Source organism: Peromyscus leucopus, chromosome 16_21 (genome assembly GCF_004664715.2).
Source record: "Peromyscus leucopus breed LL Stock chromosome 16_21, UCI_PerLeu_2.1, whole genome shotgun sequence".
Taxonomy (NCBI): Eukaryota; Metazoa; Chordata; class Mammalia; order Rodentia; family Cricetidae; genus Peromyscus; species Peromyscus leucopus.
The window spans coordinates 73,648,582-73,667,123 of record NC_051084.1 but is presented as its reverse complement, the minus strand read 5'-3'; the positions used below and the strand labels follow the sequence as shown (position 1 = coordinate 73,667,123).

Here is an 18,542-nt window from a genome sequence, read left to right as displayed (position 1 = left end):
TCTGGGGCTGTGCGTCATCAGGTGTCAGCTAGAGATCAGCATGACCATGACCTCATCTGTTCTTGTGACTTGACTGAAGGTAGCTGGGGCACGGAGGCTGGTGCCTGGCCCACAGTAGGACCATGGATACACTGTAGGTCTCAGTATCATTGTGGTTTGGAGACGGCTTCTTTGAGAGGCTGGAGGAGAGCTAAGTTGGTAGTGTTTGTCTTACAGGACCTGAGTTTGATCCCCAGAAGCCACTTAAAAAAAAAAACACCACCAACAACAAACAACACACTTGGGATCCCAGTGCTGGGAAGGTGGAGACAGGGGGATCCCTGGGAGTGGCAGACCAGCCACCCTAGCTACTTGGTGAATTCCCAGTGTGTGAGAGACCCTGTCTCAAACATGGTAGTGTATAATGCCTGAGGGACAGAAGCCAGGGTTGTCCTCTGGACTCCTGTGCATGGACTCACACACGCGCACCCGCACACAATGTGAACAAATATGGACACACAGACACTGGTTTTTTGTTTTTTTTTTTTTGTTTTTTTTTGTTTTAAGAAAGAAGACTAAAGAATGTTTTGAATTCAGGCAAAAGACAACAGCCCAGTAAGAAAGGACCAAGTTCTAGGGATGTGGGATGATCTGAGCCAGAATGGGAGCTGAAACCAGGGGACAGAGGAGAGACAGAACTCCTGGGGACGGATGGCAGGGGTCTGTGCCATCTGTCTGGCAGAATAGTGGAGAGTCAGGCACTCAAAATAGGGCTTCCTGCTCTCCAACCCTGCAATTTACCTCCCCTCCTCCCCTTCTCCCCGGGCCATATTCCGCATGCCTATGTCCAGACTCACTTGTTTAAACTGTCCCCCCACCCTCAGCCCTGCCCTGGGGACTCGAGGAATCTGAGAAATGTCGCCAGTTCTAAGTGCTAGAGGCAAAGAGGTGGAATAAAAGGAAGGAAACCCTCTCTCTAGACCTGTCTTGTAGGACTTCCTGCCACCGCTCCCAAGGTTCCTCTTCTCTCAACAGAGAGCCATCCTGACTCAATGTTACTATGGCCTGGTCAGAACTTCCCACATCCGGAGAGGTACCAGAAGCCTCCTTCCCATCACCTGACCACAGTAGCTTCTCTGCCATCTTTGACATCCTCTACCCTTCCCTCTTTCGTCATTTGGCTTGATGTTTATCCCTACCTCTTCCTGTTTAAGCCTTCATCTGTACACAGCTGTCTGGACCAGGGATGCACAGTAAAGAGTCTGATATAATGACGTAGAGCCCTTGCCCTCTGGGAGCAAACCCCAGGCTATGAGCACTCACACACTCCTAGTAGAAAGGGGCTCCTTTTCATGTTCTGTAACTCTTCTGTGTGTATGCACACACATGTCCATACATGTGTATGTGATGTGTTCACGTCTGTCTAGATATGCTTGCGTGTGTGCTTTCGCCTGTATGTAGGCCTGAGGTCAATTTTGGCTGTCATTTCCCAGGTGCCTCTATTTTCTTTTTAGGCAGCGTCTCACTGGCCTGGAGCTTGCCCAGCAGTCTAGGCTGGCTGGCCTGAAACCCCAGGGATCTACCTATCTCCACTTCCCTAGGGTTGGGATTATAAACACAAGGGCCCACGCCAAGCATTTGTTTTTGTTTTCACATGGGTTCTGGGGACTGAACTCAGGCAGGCACTGACCAAACCACCCTTGGAGCCACCAAAACTTGCCAGGCATGGGTGAGATGCATCTAAGTCTTCCTGTCCTAGCTCTTGCCCGCACAAAACACGTGAAGGAAATCACACTCCCAGACACATGCAATGAGCTTTGTGTCCCCACACTGCCTCCCTGCTGCAGATTTTAGAGACTGGTTAAGTACCAAGGCCCGCCATCTTCTGTCATTGCCTGACTCCTGTGTCTGGCATATAGCTTCAGGCAACATTTAGCAGCCTGCTTTGATGTGCCAGGCGCTAGAGACAGAAGACAAAAACGATGCTTTCCTGAGGACCAGTGGAAGGACATGCACAGGAGGAGGGACGACCAGGATGGGGAGTAAGACGGTCCTGTGACGGGAGCAGAGAGGAGCATCCAGACACTGGCCACCTAGTCAGAACATCCCAGATGGCGGCTGTTCCTGCCAAGGACACCAGGGAAGGCTTTCTCAAAGAGGCAATGCCAAGTCTGTGTCTTCAAGAGGAGGAGCAGGATGTCTGAAAAGGAGCCTGGGACACTGGCTTGCCTCCTGTCACTTGTGGTCATCTTAGTCACCTCTCACTGACTTGGCTCCTTCCCTTCCTTCAGCTCCATCTCAGACTGTCCCTTCTACTGAGGCATTGGTTTAAAAAATGAACTCACACCAGATGAATACGGTGTGCTTGTTTGGGGCTGGAGTTTCCTCCTTCATTTTATTTAGAATTAACATTAATAACATGATGCTAATGGTGTAATAAAAGCTTAAAAATATAAAGCAAGAATTTATCTCCCCTTGACTATTCTTTAATTTCTTTTTCAATTTTTGCTTATTTATTTTAAAATTGTTGTATGTATGTTTGTTTTGCTTGCATGTATGTGTGTGCACCACTTGCATGCCTGGTGCCTACAGAAGCCAGAGGAGGGCATCAGATGCCCTGAAACTGGAGTTATAAACGGCTGTGAGGAATAGGTGCTGGGAATCGAACCTTACTCCTCTAAAGAGCAACAAGGGCTCTAAACTGTTGACACATCACTGTAAGACCTCCTCTCCTCTCCTCTCCTCTCCTCTCCTCTCCTCTCCTCTCCTCTCCTCTCCTCTCCTCTCCTCTCCTCTCCTCCCCTCCCCTCCCCTCCCCTCTTCTTTTCTTTTCTTTTTCTTTTTTCTCTTTTTGAGACAAGGTCTCATTGTGTAGTTTTGGCTGGCCAGAAACTTACGGAGCTATGTCTGCCTCTGCCTCCCAAGTTCTGGGATTATATTATTATTTTTAAAAGTTTATTCTTTGAAGTTTTCATACACTATGCAAGATGCCTTCAATCTTATCCAACCTCCCTCCCTCCCTCCAGCTCCCTGTGGTCCTGCCCCACCCCAACCCCTAACACACCTCCCTCTGGCCTTCAGAGTCTCTCTCCCTCTCTAAAAAACAAAACCCCAGAGTCCATTTGGTGCGGCTTGTGTGTGCACGGCTGTGATGCTATCTCTAGAGCACAGACAACGTATGGTAGCCAACCCGCTGATCCCCCAAAAGTGATATTTTCCTTCCCTCGGCAGCTGGCCACTGCTGGTAGCTGGGAAGTTAGGGGTGGGCTTGGGAACCTGCCCTCCCCGCTGAAATGCTGAACTAGCTTCTTCTCACACAGGTCTTGTGTTGGTAACCGCAGCGGCAGGGAGCTCGTGTGTGCAGCTCATGTGCCTTATCTAGAGGACAGGTCTTCACACCACCCTCTCCATCCTCTGCCCACTCTTCTGTGATATTCTGTGGGCCTCAAGGGTGGGTAAGATCCACATTTCCCATTTTAACTGGTGCCCAGAAATCTCCCTCCCTTGGTCTTTCAACTCCAGGGCAACCAGTGGCCAGGGCTGAGTTTCCCACTGTTGTGCCAGGGCCCTCAATCACTGGGCAACAGTCACAGACAGAAGAGGCCAGGATGCTTGCCAGCTTGGGGGACTGATTGTCAGGGCTGTACCGGGCTCAGCTGACAGGATGACAGACACCAGTCAAAGGCTTCTTCAGCTATGAAGCAGGGTATGGATGGAATCAGCTGTCAATTACTTTGTCTCCTGTCTGGCAGTCACCCAATTAGGTGGGGAAATCACTATCCAACTGAAAAGACAAAGAAAGATGCTGTGTTCTCATCCCTGGGATGGAAGAGGAAGTTGGAGCCCACTATCAACACACATGCTGGGTCCTTATATTTATTCCTGGCTGAGCCAATGGCCAGCAGCCAATGGGCGCCAGCAGCCCTCCCCCTGGGGCTTTGGAATACACTCTTCTGGGGCTGCATTGCAGATCACTGGGAGCTAGCTGAAGAACCTGTGCCCATGACTCCCCTCCGAGTAGAAGCCTGGGCCCCAGCAATGTGATGGGGTTGAGATTCATATTGGCTCTGCCATGAAACTTGCTATAAGCCCCGGGAAGGTAAGTACTTCTTTAGTAAACTGCAAGTGTGACCGGACATAGCTAATAAGGGATGCAAGAGGCATGAGTGGGAAGCCAGAAGTCAGAACACATGCAGACACGACAGTTTTTACAAGGAAAATATTCCCCAATATATTTGCCCCACAGAAACCATGAAATTATTCCTCACCCTTTTATTTTCTCTTCTTTTGCATTTAAACTGGGAGTTCATTTGAGGGGTAGTTGGGGAGAAAAACAAAAAATGAAACGGCTTGGGGGATGGGGCTCAGAGTAAGAGGTGACCAGAGACAAGAGAGCGTTTTTCAAACATTAGGAGGGAAAGACAGTAAGCGGCCAAAATTCAGGGTGGGTCATTAGGAGTACCCCAATGCCTTGGAGAGTCTCCTGGAAGAGGCCGAGGAAAGGGCATGCACACAAACACCACTGGGAGATATCCTGCCCCAGAGGAAAGTTGTTCTGCTCACAGCAAGTCAGTAACAGGTAAGAAAGTAACTTGCTAACTTGCTGGGGCTGCCATCTTTAGCCCTCACCTCCCAGAGCAGAAGTTGGGAACAGAGTCCTCCATAGGTGTGCGGAGGTCCTGGACATACTAGGAAGCCTTCAGCTTCTTCAGCTGCAGCTATCAGCTCCACCTTCCAAAGCCCAGGGAACGTCAGTGAGTGTCCAGGCATGCAGCAGTGGACATCAGTATCAGTTCTGCTACCCCATAGCCATGCATCAGTGGACATCAGTGTCAGTTCTGATACCCCACAGCCATGCATCAGTGGACAGCAGTATCAGTTCTGCTACCCCACAGCCATGCATCAGTGGACATCAGTATCAGTTCTGCCACCCCACAGCCATGCATCAGTGGACAGCACTATCAATTCTGCTACCCCACAGCCATGCATCAGTGGACATCAGTATCAGTTCTGCTACCCCACAGCCATGCAGCAGTGGACATCAGTATCAGTTCTACTACCCACAGCCATCCAAAGCTTTAATGTCGCCTGTCTAGGTGGTGTCTTGGAAGTCTTCTACCCACTTGCCCTCCCAGTGGCTTAGGAAGAAGCACACAGTAAAAAGCTAGAACACAGGGAGAAGACGACCTGCATTCTGGTCCCAATGCCGCTCCTTATTTGTGACACCATGTCTGGCAAGTCAGTTCGTCTCCCCGTGCCTCAGTGTTATGATCCAAGTCTGGGAGTGACCCCGACAGGCACACTTTTTGAACACTTGATCCCAAGCCTGTGGTGATATTTGGGAAATTGTAGGGCCTTTGCCAGCTGGGCCATGCTAGTGGAGACTGGTAATTAGGGACAGGTTTTTGAAGATGATACCGCTTGCCTCTGGTGACAGCCTTTCTCTGTACCCTGTTTACCACCATGTGAACAAACAGCTCTGACATTCCAACTGTCGATATCTACTCCATCATGCCTTCCCGGCTGCGATGGACTGATGTCCCCTGGAAACTTGGAGCCAAGGTGGACCTATCCTTCCTTAAGCTGCTTATGTTGACCGTTTTGTTGCAGTAATGAGAAAAGTGAGGAATACCCTTAGTTTCCCCATGGGAAACTAGAACAACATAATCTGCCTCAACAGTAATCATGTGGATGACTGAGTTCCATATTCTTGGCACCTGGTCAGCACCAAGTGTGTGCATGCATGCATGTGTGAGTGAGTAAGTGCATGATGTGTGAATATATGAGAGAGATTTTTATCACATGACAAATAGCCAAGAGAGACAGCTGCAGGAAGGATTTGTTCTGCTCACAGTCTCAGAGGGTTCCACGCATCATATGGGGAAAGCATGGCAGATCAGAAGAACTTGCAGCATGCCGGCGAAGGAACAGGGAGGGTGCCTGAGCCCTTGGCTTTTCCCTTTCCCACCTTTTATCCCATCTGGGGTCCCAACCTCTGAGATAGCACTGCCCCCATTCAGGGTGATTCTAGCCCCCCTTGTTAACTCACTCCAGAGAGACCCTCATAGACACACCCCGAGGCTTGTCCCACCAGTCTCGCAGATGCCTCTCAATGCAGTCACACTGACCACCATGATTACCCATCACAGTGCAGATAATAGCACACCCCATTTGCAAGGTCACCTGTAAGAGGCTCCTCAGAGATCCCCTCCCCGAGCTCTGTCTACCTCTCATCTCTCCATTCGTCCCACACTCAATTGCAATATGAAAAACTATAGCTTTTATGCATTTATCATCTCTCTTCAAAAGCCCAGGGATCCAACCTGATGCAGCGTATTTATTCATGAGTGTCAGTGAACGCCCAGGCATGTGTCACTGTACATATGACCTTCGTGGGGCATTTTTCTCAGCTTTTATAGATTCATTGCCTAATACATAACAGGCCCTTAACTTAGCAACTGTCTAAGCTTAGACAAGTGATGCCACTGCACATGCTCCAGCTAACTCATTTGATGTCTCTACCCTACATGAATGAGGCAACTATAAAATATGATATGTATGAATGTGATTGCTCAAGTATGTGGTGAGCAGATGATGGCTAATTGGAGACGGCCAGAGTTAGGCTGACTTGGGCAGGGCATGAAAAGGTTAATCCCTGACTCTTCTCACCCCACACCAAGGCAAGGCTGGGCTGAAGGGCCCCTGGCAGCTGTCCAGGTGGAAGAAAACTGTCAGAGGTGTGTGACTGCAGAGCTGTCCTGGTCCCGATCTGGTTTTGACCCAGGCAGCTAGAATCTCCCCTACTCTCCTGCTGAGAGATGCCGCCTAGGCCTGGAGTATTTAGGAGCTCTTGAGCTGAACAAGCTGAGTGGTGGGAACTTCTGTCTGCCCGGGTCCCACGCCACATCCTGGCCTTGGAGGATGTAGACCCAAGGTCTGGACATGCTTCCCAGCTATTCCCAGGCGGCCTGCTCTCCCTCCAGCTCAGCCGGGCTGCCTGAGCCAAAGGGCTACAGAGGCAGGTCTGTTCCCCTCCAACATCCCTTTGTCTCCACTGAAAGGAGGACAGACTGCAGGCCTCAGCATGTGGAGGGTCAGGTTTGAAAGCTAGCTTCCATCAGCCCTGAAGCCCCCTGGCCCTACTGGCCTGGGGAGGCAAAGGAGCCTCTAATGACCAAGTCACAAAGCCTACCACTACTGTCGGGGGCTTTCATGTCTCTAAGTTCTCAGAAAGTTATAGTCTATCAACTTCCCCAAGCATCCATCCCTTTCCCTGGACGACCTAGGAAGAGATGCAACCAACAGGCATTACTACAGATGAAAACAAAATATATGACACCCAGCATTGGTCCCCTGGCATCCTGCGTTCCACAGCCTCTAGGATGCCCCAGCTCTGGGCCAGGCATTGTACACGGGAAGGATACAGCCGTGGGAAGTCACCGCATGCACTCTTCCTGGATGCAGTGAGGAAGGACAGCGCTATTGCTGAGTGCTACATGGAACACAGTGCAAGATAGGCTGGGTGAACGTGTGTGACTCGATCTGGGGAGGAGGAAACGATACTGGACAAGGGCAATGCAGGGACACTTCTGGAAAGCAGTGACCCGGAGGACAATACAGTAAGAGATACTGAATGGTGACATGTCTCTCAACAACAGGCTGTCTCAGAAGGAATGTGGGGATGGTGCCAACCCCCAATCTTCAGGGACTTTCACTATAAATGAGCTTCCAAGGGCAGGAATATGATTCTTTCTGTCTCATCCTCGAGAACTAGACTGGACTAGACACGCATGCACCAGATCCTCAGAATGTGCACCTTAGTCTGTCAAGGAATAAACAAGTGCCCCCAGGACAAGTCTCTACTAACCCCACAACCCCTGATCCTCTATTGCCCAGTCTCCTCCTGGTTACGTATTAAAAACTTCATAGGTGGTAACACCTCATCCAACATCAAACAAGGCATCTCTCAGCCTCCAGCACAGGGGTCCTTCATGCCACAAACTGGGGTCCTTGTGCATTTTCCAAAGTACTACTGGCTTCTTCCCACACAGTCACACTTTATCCACCACATTGCACACAGCTGCAGGATGGCACACTACTGTAGACAACAGCCAGGAACAGGCAGGCCGTGCCAAGATGAGTGATCAGCAGCTACACGAGAATAGCATGGTACATGCTACCCATAGCCAGTCTGGGGCATGTGAGAGATGCCCCAGCCCCCAGCCTCTGGGCTCCTGCATGGACCACAGCATGAGAAGGGGAGACGTTGATTAGAGTGGCCTGTTCAGACACTATCCCATGAAGGTGGCCTCTGAGTAAGTGATCCAAAGGCCAGCTGCTCGCAGCTTCTCAGTGAAAAGGCCTCCGTGCCATTTGTGGTACTTACTCATATTCACACATCCAATCACTATTTAGTGAGAATCCACCACATGCCAGATGCTGTAGCTGCGACTCTGTCTTCCTTTGCATGCCCGTATCCCCCTCCAAAACTCACTCACTGGGGGCTGGATCAATAACTCAGCAAGTAAAGTGCCAGCCTTGCAAGGTGCAGGACCTGAGTGTGGTTCCCCAGAACCCACACTTAAGAAGCCAAAGGCGGTGCCAGGAAGATAGCTCAGTGGTTAAAGCATTTGCCAGGCAAGTGTGAGAGAGAGGGACAGAGTTCAGATCCCCAGAATCCGTGTAAGTTCTGGTAGCTGGGAAGACCTCTCTGTCGTTCCAGCCTCAGAAGGCAGAGCCAGGGGTCTCAGAGCAAGCTGGCTAGCAAGACTACCCACATAGGTGAGCTCTGGGTTTGACTGAGAGCCCCTGCCTCGATGAGTAAGGTGGAAGATTGGTAGAAGATGGTTCTAACATCAGCTTTGGGCCTCTGTATGCACTCACACATACAAGTGAATCTGCACACATGGATACCTCCATACATGTACACTACACATCGCACATCGACACACACACAAACGAATCTTCATCACATGGTGTATTTAACATGTGGTGGCTTTGGGGCAAGTGGCTTGATCCTCATATAATATATTATATTATATGAATGTCTTGAAAAGGAAGAAAAAGACCCCTGTAGGTTCTGTCCCTTCTACTGTGTGAGGATATAGCCCTCACTCACTTCTCTGAAGGACACAGCAAGTAAGGTACCACATTGGAGAGAGACGCTCTCATGGGAATTTCCCAGTTAGGGACTTTGTCTTGAATTTAGGCTGAAGAAGAATGAGAAACGGACTAGCTGCTCATAGATCACGCAGTCTGGGATGCTCTGTTAGAAAGGCCTAATCAGGCTGAGATGGGTGAAGGATGCAACATTAAACCAGATCCTCGACTTGTGGGAGTGAGCAGGTTGATGGGAGTCAGGAAGAACATGCTTTTTAAACTGTGCTAAGTGTCCCATCAGGGGGTCAACATCTCTGGAGAATTAGAGCTGAAGGGTCACCTGAGCTACCTGAAAGAAACAAGGGCTAGAGGGGACTTTGTAACCATGGGGACACTGTATGGAGTCTGAAGCGTGGCTGTGTATTCCTCAGGTGTGGATCTGTGGGTAGCTGGAGGGGCAAGGGTTAAGAACGCGCACAGCGAAGCATGCAGGACCTGGGCAGCCAGTGTGCAGAGGCTGAAAAGTCAGCATGGAGTTTCCTCTTCTGAGACTCTGAAGCAGGGTCTGGGATTTTTCTAGATTTCCCATTAAAAGAATTTATGTTCAGATAGAAAATGTCAAGGGGAGAACAGGTCAACTTCACATGGAGAGAGAAGAGCCCAGACGTTGGAACCTCAATGACCTTGCCCCTGGCTCTGGAGCCCAGGAGCACTTCCACAGAGCCTGTGGTGGTGTGGACGAGCATGGCCCTCACAGGCTCGTGTCTGACTACCTGGTACTCAATCGATGCAGCTGCTAGGAAGGAGTAGATGTGGCCTTGCTGGAGGAGGGGCATCACTGGGAGTGGGCTCTGAGGTTTCAAAAGTCCTCACTGTTCCCAATTAGCTCGCTCGCTCTCTGTCTCTCTCTGTCTCTCTCTGTCTCTCTCTCTCTGTCTGTCTGTCTCTCTCTCTCTGACATGTGCTTGTGAATCTGACGTAAGGACTCAGCTCCTTCTCCAGCACCGCGCCCGCCTGCCTGCTGCCCTGCTCCTCACCATGATGGTCATGGACTCTAACCCTCTAAAATCACAAACCCCAAATCAAACGCTTTCTCTTACTCGTTCCTTTGGCTGTGGTGTTTTGTCACAACAACAGAAAAGCAGCTAAGATAGACCCCACAGAGGGAGCAGAGGTGTGGGTGCTACTGTCTTCTCCAGCACCCACTGTCACTCTACAAACCCAGCCCCGAACAACTGACTCCGGAAAAGGCTCCCGAGGGCCTCGCCTTCCCTCTTAGAATCCCATTCTCACCTTCTGTGTGGACTCTTCCTTTCTCTGACATGACCTCCCACCCTTACTGCTGAGAGCCCTGGGATGCCAAGAAAGAAGATGCCTGTCGTTGTCTAGTCCACAAGGCAAGCAGGCAAAGCAGAAGCTCCACAGGTACATCACTTGTCCCAGGACCCTCAGCAAACTCTTGGCACACCCTCCACGTCTCAGCGTCACACTCCTCTCCTGAGTGGCAGCAGTCCTGAACAAGTTCTGGATGGTTCTTGGTTTCCTCTAGCTTCTTCTAGAGATGCGGCACGCACAGTGGAAACAATTGCAAAAATGCAATTCAAACAGAAAAATGCAAGCCAGGTGTGCCAGCTCCTGCTTGCCATCCAGCACTTGGAAGCTGAAGCGGGAGAGTGACTATGAGTTCCAGGCCAGCCTGGCTACAGCATCAGAGCATGTCTGAAAAGCCAGAATTTACAGACTGCGGATATAGCTCAGTGGGTAGAGTGCATGCCTAGCATGCACTAAGTTTGAGGTTTGCTCCCCAGTACCACATAGACTGCACGTGGAGGCCTGTGCCTGCCATCGCAGCACTGGGAGATCAGAAAGGGACATCTTGGTTATATAGAGAGTTCCAGGCTAGCCTGGGCTACAGAGTGAGACTGTCTCCAAAACAAATTTTAAATTTCCCCTAATTCTTATTCAAGATTCTCTAGAAAGTTTTCCTTGAGTGTCATGAACCCAGCTACGGCCCCAGGTAATGCTGCTGCCTCTCTCTTCAGAAGATATTCTCTCTTTCTATTTCTTTCTTTCTTTCTTTCTTTCTTTCTTTCTTTCTTTCTTTCTTTCTTTCTTTCTTTCTTTCTTTCTTTCTTTCTTTCTTTCTTTCTTTTTGAGACAGGGTTTCTCTGGGTAGCTTTGCGCCTTTCCTGGAACTCACTCTGTAGCCCAGGCTGGCCTCGAACTCACAGATTCACCTGCCTCTGCCTCCCGAGTACTGGGATTAAAGGCGTGCACCAGCACCGGCTGGCTTAGAAGACATTCTCTAGTAGCCCAGAACTAATCACAACTTCTGATCTTTGTCTCAAATTTCCTTTTTGAGGCTAAGAGTCCACATGCCTTCCCCAGCAGCACAGAATGTGAGAGCAGGTGGTAGGGAAGGTGTGGGCGCTGAGTGCCCAGCTCAGCTCAGGAAAGTGCCCTCCAGACGCAGCTTGGTTCCTTCTACCACAGCATACTGAACTCTTTAATCATGAACTATGGCCCTGACAGGAGAGCGATATCCCTGCGCAGGGCTCCCCTTCCACAAGGGCAGGTCAGTAACCTGGGACTCCAAAGCCACCGGAGGTCATCTTTCTCCACTGTGCTCTAACTGCAGGTGGTGAGGACAACCAGGCTTGGGGACAGTTCTTGTCCCTCCCTGTTATCCTCCAAGTAGCCTACTGCCACCAGCATCAAGTCCAGATGCGTCCTGGATGTGGCAGGAAGGGCCGAAGCTGAGCTCTGGACTCTGCCTGGCGCCTCTTCCCAACACTGTGAGTTTCTGGAACCTTCTCCTGCTGAGAGGGTATCTGCAGGCCCCCTCTGCCTCACTCGTGCCCACTGTCAGCTCGCTCGCCCTCCTGCAGGTGCTGGCCATCTTCTCCTGCACGTGGCCATGGCCAGGGGATCCTTCATCTCCATCTGCAGCACTGTCTCGGTCAGAAATCAGGGTTTGTTTTCTTAATTAACTGAAAACACTAACACAGGAGTCCCGGAGCTGGCAGGGGCCTGGCCTTCAGTAGCTGCTAGAAAAAAATGTTACTTTGAAATCTGGATCATCCGGGCCCCCAAAAGGGATGTCAAAACAAACAGGGACACTTGATCTCAGGGTGCAGGGGCTGGCGCCAGCTCAGGTTACAAAAGCAGAGATGGATTTGCCCACAGTGTCAACAGGTGATGAGATCCTGGGCACAGCTGGACCCACAAAGGCCCCCTTCTGCTGCATGGGCTCTCCGGGAGGAGGAGAGGTCGCCAGGGCTTACTCTAACATGTTCTGGGCGGGTATGGAGCTGGGAGGAGAGGGGGCAGCAGATAAGACAAGTTCCATTGACGCTCAGCCTTGGAATAAAGTTAGGGGTAACTCACGAGGATGGATGCCGCATAATCGAGCTGCTGGAGAGTCAGCACGAAATTAGCAGGCACAGGAAAGCGGAGGATGCCGTGTGCTGGTGGGGACTAAGAAGAGGAAGGTCAGGCAGGATGTGAAGAAGACATGCCTGACCTGAAGAAGGGATCAAAGTCAAAAGTGGGTGCTGGGTAGGACAGAGGTGAAGGGTGGGAGTTCCAGGCCAAGGCTAGGAGGCAAGAAAGACAGGCGAGTCTTCAAGATGGGTGGGTGGGAGGCTGGGGATGCAGTCTAGCTGGTAGACTGCTTGCCTAGCAGGAGAGAGACTGGTGTTTGGTCTCAGCACAGACAAAACCAGAGTGTGGCGGCGGCAACCTTGTAATCCCACTACTTGGGAGTAGAGGCAAGAGGATCTGGAGTTCAGGGTCATCCTTGGCTACATAGCAAGGTTGAGTCCTGCCTGGACTGCATGAGATCCTGGATAGCAAAGAAAAAGAGAAGGGAAAAGAGGGCGGAGAGAGGGGAAGAAGGGCGGAGGGGAGAGGAAGAAAGGGGAGAGGAAGCGAAGGGAAAGGAGGGGAGGGAAAGGAGGGGAGGGGAGGGGAGGGGAGAGGAGGAGAAGGGAAAGGAGGGGAGGAGAGGGAAAGGAGGGGAGGGGAGGGGAAGGGAGAGAAAGGAAAGGGGAGGGAGAGGAGGGGAAGAGAAGGGAAAGGAGGGGAAGAAAGGGGAGGGGAGGGGGAGGGAGGGAGGGAAAGGAGGGGAGGGAGGGAAAGGAGGGGAGGGAGGGGAAGGGAGGGGAGGAGTGGAGGAGGGGAAAGACAAGCAGGAGCCTGTGGCTGGGGATCCCAGCTCATGGAGGCCCAAGCAGATGTGCCATGGGGAACTAACCATGGGCTTCTTGGGGCCGATTCCATCCAGGCCAGGGGCTAGCCTGCTGTGGCCTGTAAGCCAAATCTGGCCCTGGCTGCCTTTGCAAGCCCAGTTTCGCCGGAGCTTTGCCACACAGATCTATTTACAGACTCTGTGGCTTCTTCAGCGCCAAGAGCAGACAGAGTGGGGAGACACGAAGCTTGGGCCCCTCAAAGCCGAACCTTTGATTCTCAGAATCTTTGCAGGAGACACTGGCAGATCCCCGGAGGGGGGATGGACAAGAGAACCCAGCTCAGCTGAGCGTGGAAACCGGCGAGTGCAGACAAAGTAGAACACATGAGAAGGGGACATGGCCACAAGCCACCTCTCTCCACGGCTAAGGAATGGATAAGGAAGAGCAGCGGTGAATTCTGAACTTCCTGCCTCCTGGACAGGCAAAGTCTCCCGCCCAAAGAGGGTTCTGTGTGCCCAGCCCCACTCAAGGTCCAGGAACCAGGCCAGCCCTAGAGGCACATTTGTCACAGCCGTGGCTGCCTACTGTGAGGTTGGCACCATGGGTCCCGGAAGAGGCTGGGATTTGTGGAAGCTGGGAGGATGCTGCTCTCTGAGAAGATGCCAGTGTTCCAGGAGGCCTACAGTCCCCTCCTGAACCTCAGCATATCGTCCCTTCTGCAAAGGCCCACCCAGGAAGGTACAAAGATTTGTGCAGCCGGAGGAGCAGTGTTCAAAGCATGACACCTTGCTCCAAATTCAAGGTCACCTCTCCTAATCTGCTTGTTTCTGAGTCTCTGACCTCAGCCCATCCCAAGCCTGAGAGCAGGAGGTCACAGGCTTCAGACCTTGTTCTTCTCAGCCTAGTCCCTTCTGCTCAGAGGAGGGGAATACTGTACAACATCCCTCATGGCTGAGTCTTTCAGAGTCCTCTTTGGTCCTTTGGGCTCCCATTCAGACTCTCATGTAAGACACAAAGCTTCCAGACGTTAAACACTTCATTTTGAAAGACCACACATTGCCGACTTGAACACCGGGATAAAAAATAATTCTGATGCCAGTAGTAGGCTATATGGCAGCCAGCAGCTGATACAGAACTTTTAGATAATTATTAAAATGAAAACAATGTAGCAATTTGTCAAGGGAGAAAACATTCTCCCCCAGTCTTCTCAGACCTTGAGAAGAACATTCTCACACTCCCAGAGGGCTCTCTGAGCCTATGGAAGAAGACTGGGTGCCAGTCAATATGCAGGCTATGCAGTGAAGTGGCCCTGAGCCCTTGCCAGCCTTGGTCCCAGCTGTGCCTTTGGGGACTGCCACATGGCTGACACACGAAGGCTATCAGTTCAACTTAGTTAAAGAAAGGAATGGGATGAGTGGGTGAGGGGGATGGGTGGATGAGGGAATGGATGGGTGAGGGGATAGATGGATGAGGGAATGGGTGGGTGAGGGGATGGATGGATGAGGGAATGGATGGATGAGGGAATGGGTGGGTGAGGGGAATGGGTGGATGAGGGGATGGATGGGTGAGTGAGGGGATGGATGGGTGAGGGGAGGGATGGGCGAGGGAATGGGTGGGTGAGGGGATGGATGGGTGAGGGGAGGGATGGATGAGGGAATGGATGGGTGAGGGAATGGATGGGTGAGGGGAGGGATGGGCGAGGGAATGGGTGGGTGAGGGGAGGGATGGGTGAGGGGAGGGATGGGTGAGGGGATGGATGGATAAGGGAATGGATGGGTGAGGGAATGGATGGGTGAGGGAATGGATGGGTGAGGGAATGGATGGGTGAGGGAAGGATGGGTGAGGGGATGGATGGGTGAGTGAAGGATGGGCGAGGGAGAGATGAATGAGGGAATGGATAGATGAGGAAATGGATAGATGAGGAAATGGATGGATGAAGACATCCAAGTCTCATTTGTGAGTTTCCAACTCTGAGGGTGCATGATATTCAACCTCTGAGCTCCAGTTTCTGTAAAATCCACAAAACTGTTCATGACTCAGGTGATTTCTTTGGGTAGGGGCTGGAGGATAACCTGGTTGGTAAAGCACTCACTTGTCATCAACTCGTGTGATCCCCAGAACCCTCACCCAAAAGGTCAGTGCAGAAGATTCTTACAATCCCAGGGCCAGAGAACCTCTGGAGACAGAGGACCCCTGAGATTTGGTCATCAGTCAATCTTTCGTAATCAGCAAGCCCCAGGCCAGAGAGACACCGTATCTCAATAAATAATGTAGATGGAGCCTGAGAAACATCTGGGGTTGTCCTCTGGCCTCCACATGCATGTATGCACATGTGCACCTGAACACAGATGCACACACATGCACGCACGCACGCACACACGCACACAAATTCCTATAGCATTCAATGAGCAGATAAGGCTTTGCCACAGTGACCTGTGCCTTCGAAGCACACAGTGAATGGTACTGGTCACTATGACTCTGCAGGGATGGACTCTGGGGATGGCCTTCCCCCCCACCACACACACACACACACACACACACACACACACACACACACACACAGCTCCCCAGATCTTCACAGCCTCTAGACTGTTTCCTGGCATCTTCTGTTTCAGCCAATCCCCCGTTCAGACCCTGGCCCAAAGAACTTAGAATCCAGTGAAGGGTTTCCCTGAAGGAGAAGCCCTGGCCTTGGAGGACCAGAAGCTGCTGCTGTGTTCAGCCTTGTCCCCTGGGGGCCCCAGGCTTCCACGTGCATGCACGCACAGGTGTGCCTAGGCTTTTGAGGTCAGCTGCACCTGTGCTCCTGCCCCAGGACATGGGGTTGGAGGACCATTTCCCCTGCTCTGTGGGATGCTGACGCAGTCCCATCCTCCCAGCATGGACCTGGACCTTTTGTCCATGTGTTCTCATGCCAGCTCTGGCGACCTGGGCCTCCCCTCGAGGCCATGTTCCCAGGCTTCGGCACTAACAGACTGCCCATTCTTCCCTGCCCTTGGCAGACTTGCCACCTCCCACTATGGCAATGCCTGCTGCTGCAGCTCATGGGCAGCTTTCCCCACTCTAAGGGAACAGCATGGACTTTGGGAGCAAGCCTGGTCTGTCCCCTTGCCCAGGAGGAAGAGGACTTGGTCTGAATCCCCTGCTGAGATGGACCCACAAGGTTATGCACTTCTCTCAGGGGCTGCAGATGACATCCCTTTGGGCGTTTCCACAGACAGCCTGAGGCCCTTCCTGGCCACACTTTGTGTTGAAGGAGGAAGGCTGTCCTCTGACCCTCCTCATCACCAATCCTCAGATGCGGTTCTAGCTTTATCCAGAGGGCAGCCTTCAGCTTCCTGCCTCAAGAATGACAACAACCACGAGGAGTGTTGAGGGGTACCCCACAAGGTGGGGAATCCCAGCCCCCACCTTTCTCCTCACACCTGCCCGTCAAGGAGTACTACAACTTAGCTCCAGACCAGTACTCTAAAACTTCACAGACTGAGGAACAGGAGGTAACAAACTTCATTCACACTCACCAAACGCATCCAGCGATTCTCCAACTTTCTTTTCCCAGCTCCTGATCTTAATCCTCACCAATGAGCCTCTTCTGGCCCGAAGCCAGAGCCCAACTACTGAGGAACTCCAGTCAGGGAAGGCCTGTGGGCACAGACCCCTGGGGGTGCGCACACCATTGGAAATGACCCTTTCCTCTAGAGGTTCTGGACTCAATTTGAGGCCTGGAGGGTCCAGGTTGCTGCCCAGAAGTACCCAGCAGGAGAGGCAGGGCTGCCTGTCAGAGTCCCAGAGTGCATAGGATACAACTGCCTTTCTTAAAGAGACAGTCTTCCTCAGACAGTCTGTGTGGGCAAGGCACAAGGAAGGAAGGGAGGGAGGGAGGGAGGGAGGGAGGGAGGGAGAAGAGGGAGGGAGGGGGAAAGAAATAAAAGAGAAGGAACCTCAAGGAAAAGAGGGGTGAAGGAGGGAGGAAGAAAAGAGGAGGGAAGGAGCGAAAGATCGAGGAAGAGAGACAACATTCTCTAGGGGAAGGTTCTGGGGAAGCGCCAGCACCCACTGAGCAGGAGCCTGGCCCTGGGGTGACCAGCTTCTCCCCCCTGCAGTCACAGGCGGCATGAGGAGGAAGGGTCTCCTTGTCAGGGCAGCTTTAGTGCAGGGCTGGAGCCCCCCAGAGGGCGGCGTGATACCCCAGAACAAGTGCAGCTCACTGAGCAGCGTCTAAGGAAGTGAGGATGGAGCTGAAGGTCACTCCAGACCCTGGGGCTGGGGCTCCCACTTCACAGACTCGGAAGCCAGGGCCTGGGAGAGTAAACTGCTGTGTCCTGGATAACGTGGCACAGTCCACATTAATTTGCATGGGATCAGTCTCAGCCTTCTCGGAAGAGCCCAAGGCAGCCTCTGGAGTCCATCTTTAGACTGCAGGATTGGTTCAAGCCTCAGCACAGCTGACCTTCAACATAAAGGCCTGCTTTCCAATGCCCACCGGAAGAAAACATCCCCAACCTTCTGTACACATATCCACCTTGTATGGGAAGTAGAACTGGCTTTATTTTGTTTTAGGTCCCCGCCCCCCCTTCTTCATAACATTCTGTATTATCTACATTCAATAAGGGGCAGTTATTCTTTATAAAGACAAAAAAAAAAAACGCAAGGTTTCACTTCATATCTCCTATACAAATATCTCAAACAACCCTGAGATTAGACAGAGGAGATAAAGCAGTCAGCATGTAAATCCTAAGAGAAAGGAAAGTGCAGATCAGCAGGATCTCCCCCACACCCTACATAGGTGTGAGTGCAGTTCCCACAGAGGCCAGAAGAGGGTACCTGATCCCTCAGAACTCGAGTTCTAGGTGTCTATGAGCTGCCCAACATGGGTGCTGTAAACCAAATGTAGGTCCTCTGCAAGAACAGCAAACACTCTTAACCCAAGGCGACATATCTCTCAACCCCTAGAGGCAGGTTTTAAATAAATTTAAAACAAGTGTGTTTTCTTTCAGACAAAATAGAAATAAAAAGCTTTTATTTAAAAAAATTAAACTTACTCATTTCTGTATGTTATTTGAGGCCCTTCACAATTTGATCAACACCTCATGCGCAGCTGCCCATGCTCCCCGTTTGCCCTTCACATCCACCCTGCAACCCGATCAGAGGAGCAGAGAAGTCCACGACGAGCCTGCCGGGGTTACCCAGTCCTCTTCCTTAAAGGACCTGGGTAACTTTCAGAACCAGGCTGCATCATCCTTCCCGTGATAGCTTCCTGCCTGCCACAGGAAC

At 51.6% G+C, this 18,542-nt stretch overlaps 1 protein-coding gene across 5 annotated transcripts in view; it reads right to left on the bottom strand.

Moving 5' to 3' along the window:
* Positions 1–18,542, bottom strand: part of Daam2 (dishevelled associated activator of morphogenesis 2) — a 113,470-nt gene that overhangs the window by 65,672 nt on the left and 29,256 nt on the right. The window contains exon 1 of one of the 5 annotated variants that reach the window (XM_028882497.2): positions 16,790–16,973. The exons of the other annotated variants lie outside the window; for them this stretch is intronic. The gene's annotated coding sequence lies outside the window, so the exon portion shown is untranslated. Of the gene's footprint in view, positions 1–16,789; positions 16,974–18,542 lie in introns of those variants that run through there. 5 annotated transcript variants of the gene reach the window in all.